The 10010-nt window shown below is 32.3% G+C and overlaps 1 pseudogene; it reads right to left on the bottom strand.

Annotated features, from left to right (window-relative positions):
• Window positions 1-3822: 3822 nt before the first annotated feature.
• On the bottom strand, window positions 3823-4433 carry LOC144252835 (SAYSvFN domain-containing protein 1 pseudogene; annotated as a pseudogene).
• Window positions 4434-10010: the final 5577 nt, after the last annotated feature.

The following is a 10010-nucleotide window of genomic DNA, read 5'->3' as shown; positions in this document are numbered from 1 at the left end:
TGATCTCAAAATAAAAATCATAAAACTATGGAAATAATGTTTATATAAGCAGTATAAATATTTATGTATTGTTAATTTTATATCACTAAATCCCAAATGGACAATTGGCACATTTAATATTATTTTATATCTCTTGGCAAAGGCTTTTATATGTGCAGAATTTCTGTGTTCAACTCAGCTCTTCTAAGTACTTCTTTTCCCTTTTTTTTCTTACCAGCATTCTCAAAGATGAATAATACTTTCTTTAAGACAATATTTCTACATCTAAAGCCTAATAGACATTTTGCTTTCCTTTGTACCCTCTGTAAAAAGCCTTTCTAATGGAGAATACTTGTTTTTGTATTTTGCAGTTTCCCTTTTCTAAAGAGAGGGCTGCCTGCAGGGAGTCCCTTTGAGTTCTAGGAGGTTGCTATAACCTTGTTTGTGAATAGATTACCAGCACTCTCCAGGTTTCCTGCACTGCATATCTAAAACTCTAATGAAATGAAAATGATCCAGACAATGACTTTTCCCATGATTGTATGGGGTGGCCCTTGGGTCACTATTCTTTTCTCACAAGGAAAACACATCTCTCATTTTTACTTCAATATTATTTTGAAACACCATATGTATTTTTAGTTTTTTTTTCCCTTTGCCTTCATGATATATAATGGAATAGCTTAATATTTAAAAGGAAAGTAAGATTAAAGCTGAAAGTGTTCCCAAATCATAAAGGCTAATAATTTACATCTTCTGACAGAATTTCTTAAATTTGTGTATTTTCTCTAATGTTTGTATCATAAATATTTAACCTTTTAAAATGTGTTCTACTACTTTCTAAAAACTAAAAAACAAAATGCTGTATACAAGCAATTGAATAATAAATTACCATAGTACCAAAAACATCAAAACATATGTCACTGGCTTGTAATACCATCAAACTAATGCACAAAATGTTAGTTTTCCTAGTTGATTCAATTATATTGAAATTATTCATATGAAATACTGCTAAGTGATGTTTACACTCTGGCTTTGGAATGTAATGTAAAGAATTATAGGAATTCAAATAATCAGAGTTATAATGAAAAAATGACAAATATTATTGGGTCTACTAATGATGGTTCTTTCAGTGAATGAAAATTACCTTGAATTTTATGAGAAAGAATAAGGATTTGAAAAAAATTATAGAAAATCTGCTTTCCCAACTATATCAGAGAGAATACATATACTTTAGTTTAATTTTGTTTGTTGTCATTAGCATTGCTTTACAAACAAAGTCAGAATTTGGGAGAGGATGGCAGCTAGATAGTGTGAATTTAAAGTGGCATAAAAGATATCAAGAGAGGAAAATATTTAGATGAATCTGGAATGGTATATTCCTGGTCACTAGCTCTACAGTTCACATATGACCATTAATCCAAAGAAAGAAAGAAAATGATCCAGAGAAGCCATCAGAAAGAGAAATTTGCAATATTTGCTCTGTCTTCTCATTAAGAATTATGCATTCTTATTGTGATCCACATTCAGGAAAGCAAAAGAAATGGAAAATTTGATAAATATGGAAAAATATTATACTTTGAGAAAGAAGCCTAATGAGAAAATTCACATAATTTAAAATATATGGAATTTTTTTTGTCCAAACTCTTTGGTGCATGATTTTTTTCTTGCTACAACATTCTAGGAAGTTCAAATGTGGGAAGTTGATTTACTATAATGTGGATACTTTAGTATAATGCCTATAATGCCTATCTCCATGATGCACCTACAGTGGAAAAGAATGTAAAATAAAAATGAGAGTGATTTAAGACTCAGAGGCAAAATAAAATGCTGGGGTTTGCATTTGGAAAATGAAATTGGCATTTGCCAAATCTGGGCAACCATCTGTTATAAAATATTTTTACCAAAATTAACGACCTACTTGGTTTCACAAATGTTGTGGATATGAGGGCAGGAGAATATAGAGGGGAAAGAAAAAAACTAGGTGAAAATTTTCCATAGAAAAGTTATACAAGGAAGAAGGAGACATAAGAGTGTTGTGAATTCCTTAGTGCAAACATGGAACTGATATTATTCAATTCTTATTATTCAATTATTCTTATTATTCAATTCACTGTTTAAACCTGTGATTAAGAATTTATTTACTATGGTCAGGTGCATGCCTATAATTCCAGCACCTCAAAAGGCTGAGGCAGGAGGATCCAGAGTTCAAAGCCAGCCTTACCAAAAGTGAGGTGCTACGCAACTCAGTGAGACCCTGTCTCTAAATTAAAAAAAAGGCCTGGGGATGTGGCTCTAAGCAACTCAGTGAGACCCAGACTCTAAATAAAACACATAAAAAATGCTGGGGATATGGCTCAGTGTTTAAGTGCCCCTGAATTCAAACCCTAGTATGAAAAATTTAAAAAATACTTAATGAATCAATTAATTTAAAATGGAATAAAATATACCTCATAGAGTGGTTGTTAGAATTAGTGATTTTTTCAAATCTTGGGAGAAATTTATTCCTAGTGGGTTCTCAGTCAGTATTTATATTTGTTATAATTGTTATTCTTTGATCAAGTCCTACATGCACAGTTTGTATGTATAAAAAACTTGTAGAAAATATATGATAATATTGTCATTTTATTTATTTATTTTTTTTTCAGTGTTACCAATTACTTTATTTTGTCCCCTGACCCCTCCCGGCTGGAATAGGTAGACAATTGGCAACGTGCCTGCTTTTTCATCATCGAATCCCAAGTGAATAGTGAGAAGTTGGCATTGAATAAATGAAAGATAAATCTAAACTAAGAATTTGCTTTAATAAGTAAATCAGGCAAGAAAGAACAAAAATAATTAACAGGCCTCTATTAACAATGTTTCATGAATGTTAAAGTGATGAGTTTCATAACATAAAAATTAACAGCGAACTCTGAAATGAAAACATACCAAAATTTAAATGACTCAGTAATGTCTTAAGTTTGGACACAACTATTGCTTAAAACTAGAGTCCTTTGACTCATCAGTATGAAAGTATTTAATGGCTTGTGCTGCCCAATTTCAACGAACCCAAACTTGAACTAGAAGAGGAAGGAACACTAAACTCAGGCCTTTGACACTACCCATGCAATTTCTCATCGGTGCCTAAAAGCGAAGGACTTAAAGTCCTCAGAAAATATGATACAACCCAACAGCCACTACTAAATCTGGAATCCAACATAAGCCCTGCCCTTTGTTCACACTCAAGAGTTTTTCTTGCTGAATTAATAACCACTTATCAATTCTTTGATACTGACTTTGTGAAATCCTTCTCCATTCCTGTCATTTAGAACTTTGTCTCTTCTTCTTTTACTAATGAGGACAGGACAGTAGAAGAATTGAAGATGGTGAGGGACAATGAATGGGACCTGTTTCTGAAAAGAAAATGTTAAAGACATTTTACATTTCAATATCATTAATGATCAAAAAAAGCAAGAATTAAAGCAGAAGGTAAAACAGAAACAAAAACAAAAACAACCCCAAAATTCGGGAAAAAAAAAAGCTATAAATATTGACTTAAAGAGGACATTTAACATACAGTCCTGCTGTACCTAATCATTATTTCAAATAGCTCAATACTTCAAAAAGACAATCTCCCAATGCCTTCCTAGTGCTCCAAGTCATCTCTCAAATGACAAGACAAACAGTTCTCCTTTTTTGAGCAACCTTTATAAACTGCACCAGCCCTAATGGGCATGTCTTTTAGAGAATTTCACCAAAGAGAAGTTCAAAGATAAAACTGCAGCAGCAGATCAGGGGAAACACGCAGCCAGAGCCAACCCGCAAGCTGTCCTTAGTCCTGTGTATCTGAACCCAAGTCCGCACTCCAAGGATGGGAGGGTTGGTCCTGGGCGGGCTGCAGGACAGTGGAGCTGGGTCCTATCTGCCCGCCAGGGGTCTAAACTGCAACTCGCGTTCCAACTGCTCTGCTGCAGGGTTCCCTGGATGGCTTCGCAGCCTGGGTTGAACACAGAGTAGGCACTCTTCTCTCCCTTCTTCCTGTCCTCAGAGGCTCGGGTCCCTACATACATCCAGTAGAACAAGGACAGGACAAAATAAGCCAGGCCAAATTCCAGCTCCACAAACAGTCCCAGGAGGACCAACCAGAGAAGAATCTTCAAGAAGGTGACATTGGTCAGGAAAGGCTGGTTCCGGTGCCATTGTGGAGGAATGGCTGTGCCCTGTGGGGGTTGGGCTGTGCTGCTCCCAGGTTGAGCTGCTTCCTGAGCGTGGCTGGGCGGGGCTCCGGCGCTGGCGGGCCTCGGTTTCCATACCAGGACCAGGAACTGTTTTAGCCAGCTTGGGACTGCCTTTGGAGTCGCACCTACTTCCTCCTTCTCTCCTGAGGTTCGTGCCTCCTGGCTGGAAGTGCTGGGTTGGGCAGCCAGCCAGGCCCGTTTGCGAGCTTCTCGGAACTCAGTTAACCGCTGTTCCATGACGCGCGCTGCGCTCCGGGAGCGCGCACCCGCCAGCCCCAGCGCGAGGTCCTTCCTCGCGCGGCCCATATTGTCATTTTAAATAGTATGATGACCTGGATCATACTTTAACAACTAGTGTTCTTTCTTTAAGGTACATGAGCTTATGACAAATCCTACCACAAATTAAGTCTTATACTCTATCTAACATTTTTATTTGTTTATTTTTACTACTAATATTATTAAACTTAGTATATCTTAACTTTGAAAACTAAAATGGAACTAATATTATGCAAATATGGTTAATGCAAAGTTATTTAAAATACTGTGATTAAGTTTTTTCTAAGTATGTCTTTCTCACTTGGAAGCCTTCCCCCTGGAGGTTGTGAAACATTCTGACATTGTCTTTACTGAGCTCCTATTAGAAGAGTAGTGTAGAGGTGCCCATGGAGCATTTCACTGCTTTCCTAATTTGAAATTTTATTACCTCAATTGTATAGCAATACTCTCATTTTGCTGAAGCACATTGTGCCTAATATGCCAATAAACAGATTGTGAAAGTGATATTTTCTGAAGACTTCTCTTTATGTAATTATCTTTATACTGCCTTCATTATTACTTAGTAATTTTTTTGAATTTTATAATTATAATTATGATTATCAATTATAATTTTTTCTGATTTTTAAAATTATTATTTTTTAATTCTCTATAGCATCATTTTTCCTTGTGGAAAGATTTTAGTCTGTTTTCTTTTTTTTTTTTTGTAGTCATCTATTTTATTTTTCTTGATTTTGGTTTACTTGGGTTTTTAATGTTTTCTTCAAGGAAGATTTTATAGTCCACTGTGCTCTGAAATATCTGAAACACAATATATTTATAATACTTTTTAATGAATTGTGTATGTGTATATATATTTTTGTTCTGTAAGCTAGTATTTTTTAACCTATAGAATTTTATCTTTGTTCTGAGGAATTATCTTGTACTATTCTTTGTTTTTTTTATTCTTCTAAAGAATGAATGTGGCTCTGTTCTAAGCCAGATAACAAGTTCAGATTATTCTCATCCTTAATCAATCATCCTTCTGTCCCTCTCTAACTCTGAGAACATTCATTCTTGCCCATTTGATGCAAACATTACTAACTCTCTTATAAAATGTTTGTGACATGCTGAGAATTAGTAATATGGTAGCTTAAGCTAAATGAAACTTTGTTGTAAGACTAAATGTTTGTATCTATAATAAACTTGTAGAAAATATATGATTAATAATATTGTCATTTTAAATAACAATTTCATACTACCTAACCAAGCAAGAGAAAGGGGAATTAACTTTATTGGAAATCCGAAAAATCCAGTATTATACTGTGCTGACCAGAAAATAAGTAATAGTAATAATAATAACTCATAAAATACCCAAAAGAAAAAGAAGTACAAATCTCAAAAAGTTCATAGCCTATTTCGGCATGGATATATGAATAAATAAATAAGGTTATGGTTGCATTTATTTGCTATAAAATAAATGACTAAAAGTCATGCTGACATTTCATAGAATTAATCCATATATTTCCATGTTTGAAGAGTGGGATTAGGGAGGTGTTGGATTTTAATAGTTTCTGAATTAGTCATTTATGGTGTGGCAAGGACATGTAAGAAACTGAAGTGTACATACCATAAATCACATATATACTGCCTATGATAATCATAATCTTCTTAATTATAAAACTATAATGATCTTAGTAATTTTAAAAATATTCCTAGGTTTCTTCACTTGGAGATTTATGGAGCAGAATATTGAAATGTTGCGTGTATTTGGAGAATAAAAGTGACATGAAATGTTAATCAGCCTTGAATGTCAAGCTGAAGAATTTATTGTACTAATTTAGAAATGGGGATTTGAGTGAGTCCCCATTTAGTAGATAAATAGAGTAGATAAATATATTTTAAGATGGTGATGTTATTATCATCAAAATCTCAGCATTAGGAAATCCAAAGAAATTTATATCCTAAAAATATTCACTGTATTTCTAAGACAGAAATCATATAATTAAAATTACTCTTAAGATTTGATATGTTGACTATTTAGTTTCTAATACTTAATATAAGAAAAATCACCAATACAACACTAGAAATATATACTCTTTTCATATTCTGGAATTTCAAACGTATTATCACTTGTTAGGATTTTTTAATGATTAAAATCACTTTGGAACTATTGCAAAAATGCTTAAGATATTGTGGTTTTACTATTACATATATGCCATATGAGAATTTAATGTTTTAGACTCTGTACAGTTGATTTATTTCAACACATTAGCATTATATATATATATATATATTATATATATATATATATTATATATATATATATATATATATATATATATATATATATATATATATATATAATTTGTTGTAATTAGGTGTACGTGGCAGTAGAATGCATTTTGAAACATCATACATAATGGAGTAAAACTTCTCCTTCTTCTGGTTGTATATGATGTAGAATTATACCAGTTGTCTAATCATATAAGTACTTAGAATAATAATGTCCAATTCATTCTGCTAAGTATAATTTTTTAAAGGGGGTAGATGTGTAAGCATTTCTAGGTTTTATCTTTGGAGAGAAGTAAGTATCAATCCAAATGGTATAGAATTAACAAAAAAACATTGTTCAACATGCCTTTGACTTGTTTTAGTAATATATTTTATTTGGAGATATTGAGAAAATATACTGTAACATAATTTTATGGCATTACTTGAGCTAATCAAATAAAATTTTTCAATTTCTATCTGCCTACTCTTTGTTCCATCTGTTTGCTTGGTTCTTGCCATACATTTTAGCATATGAAAGTAACATTAATTTTTTTAACTTTTCAAGTTTTAACATTTATTTTCATGCACATTTCTGCAAATGTAAACTTGAAGGAATGTCACTGAAAATATAAAAACTTGGATGTTGATGAAAATGTTTGACAAACCTATATTTAAACGCATAAATATGGATAACTCACTTTTTTTCAGAGTCACCACTACCTAAAAGTCCATCACCTATGTGGCACTAGGTAAAAAAAGATCATCTGCTTTAATTTAAATATGTTTGGGATCCATTGAATAGGAAGTGGAAGTGAGATAGGGGAGATTTGTGGGTTTTGATTTCAGAAATGTGCTGTTGAACTTTATCTGGACTCCCTTTTATCTAAAGAACCTAAAAGAGTGAGATAGTTGTTCCTTCTCAGTATTTGGGAAGAACTCAATACTCTCACGTTAAAAAATTCTAGAGAAGTACTTTCAAGGGTTCTCCTCCACCAGGAGATCCCTGTACAAGCTTATCCTGCTACTAAGCATATGCCTTTCTTAATATTTCTAGTTTATATAAAACTTTCACTACTATTTTATGTCTGATAATTTCATATGTGAATATATTCTCCTTTATCAATTTATTACTTTCACATCTCATGACTTAGATCTTAAATTTTATGGTAAATTAATTGAGAGCAAACATCTTTTAGGTGATCAATTAATGTGGTATTTAACTCTTATTCCATAATCTATGACTGTACCTTCCCAAAGTTTTTTCATTCCAGTGTTACATTTTTGAGCTATTCTGTCAATATTACTTTTATTTATTTATTTATTTATTTATTCATTTTGTGGTGCAGGGGATTGAACCCAAAGCCCTGTGCATGCAAGGCAAGCACTCTACAAACTGAGATATATCTCTAGCCCTTAACTATTACTTTTGACCAATGTAATCATATCAATATATATTTTATTAGCCTATGATAGACTGGAAAAAACAATACCTATTCTGAAACCATTTCTTGGAAGTTATGATATCTTTAAAAGCCAAGTGTGTAAATATTTGTACTTCAAATATTTATTTTTCAATATTCAATAAAGACTATTGAGTATGGTTAAATTTAACATAATGTATTATAAACATAATTTGAATATTCTAGTTGATATAACATTGAAATGTTTTCCATTTTAGGCACAGAAAATTTCATAGTCAGTCAAGCAATGATTATCTATCAATTTTTCAATATTTTATATCCCCAAACATAGAAAGTATAATAATATTGCATTAACAATTGCTTATGAAATGATTTATGGTATGCTTTCATTAGAATATCCTCTTTTACAGATGACACCTGACGTAATACATTTTTAATATTAATTCTATCCATTCCTTTCATTGAAAATATCCTTTTGAAAAAATGTTCCTTGGAAGGCATTTCAATTTTTCTTGCTTCCTGATTATTATGAAGCTACATTTTAAATATATTTTTGAATATGTTTTTTACTTTGTAAATACAAATTATAGGTCCATGGAAATTTTAGCATAAAAAACTTTAAATTCTAATTACTTTTGACTATACTTGAAATACCAAATTAATCTTTATAAGCCTCAGTTTTCTAATCTATAAAATGAAACTAACATCTGCATATCATAAATAAGCAACAATGAAGAATGTTTTGATTGTGATATGTCATTACCATCATGTAAAAACATCCAGAATAACCAGATGATAGGAAAACACTGAGTTTATTCTTATTAATCTAAAGAAGTATGCATTTCAGATTTAAAAAAAAATAATACATAGTAATTTTGCAGGATTTGTCAAGTTTTTGGAACACATTAATCTGAGAAAGAAGGAGAATAAAATTTGGATGCTCATATTTGGAGTCTATGTTGAATTTTTCAATTTACAGACTTGGTTATATGTGGATCACAATGTAGTGTTTTAGAATTAGGACATTTGTTCAATGACATCCTTTTCAGAGTTCAAAGGTTTGATGTTAATTTTGAGGGAGAAGGCAGAATTCTGGAATGGAAAGTGAAATTGTTCTCAACATTTAAAAATCCCAGGCAATACTTTCCAGTAATGATGAAACCATGTTGATATAGTAGAAAATCAAAGTTAAATTAATGTGCACAGGAAGATCTTTGGCCTCAGATGGATTCAGGTATTAGCGTCTTTCCTTGTGCTCATTCTGGAAGCTGAGCTAAATGATTTACCATTAATATGTAGAATCATAAATAATCCAGATCATTACCATTACCACGTGAGGTGTTAGGATCTTACCTCAAGCTTCCTGGTGTGGTTGGTCAAATCTCCACATGTATCAGGCTTTCAGTATGTGTATGTGATTACTGAGCATGATGCCCCACTGCCAGACAAAACCAAAAATTACTATCATCAAGTTCTGAAAATATCAATATAGAAATATATCAAGAAGAAGAATATCATGTAGATTTGTAGCCCATCTCAGATTCCAGGAATGCCTGATGTAAACTAGGAGAAAAGCTTCCATCCACAATCTGAAAATCCCATGGAAATAGATTTGAGAACATATTTTGTTCTATTTTAAAAAATTTCTTTCATTTTGATTATCAGATCACTTTTGTAGAAGTAAAATCCCAATGAACATTGCTGGACTGAAAGCACAATATACTGTTCCCTTGAAAGGCAAAAATGATATCCAAAGTGGTTCTCCCATAAACTACTGCTTGTTCATCTTCTTGAGTGTCCTAGATGAAGGTGTCTATGGTCTGGGTCACACTGATTTTCTCCAAACTGTTACACAATGAAATTCATC

Source organism: Urocitellus parryii, unplaced genomic scaffold (assembly GCF_045843805.1).
Source record: "Urocitellus parryii isolate mUroPar1 unplaced genomic scaffold, mUroPar1.hap1 Scaffold_60, whole genome shotgun sequence".
NCBI classification, from domain to species: domain Eukaryota; kingdom Metazoa; phylum Chordata; class Mammalia; order Rodentia; family Sciuridae; genus Urocitellus; species Urocitellus parryii.
This window is presented reverse-complemented; position numbering and strand designations above follow the sequence as displayed.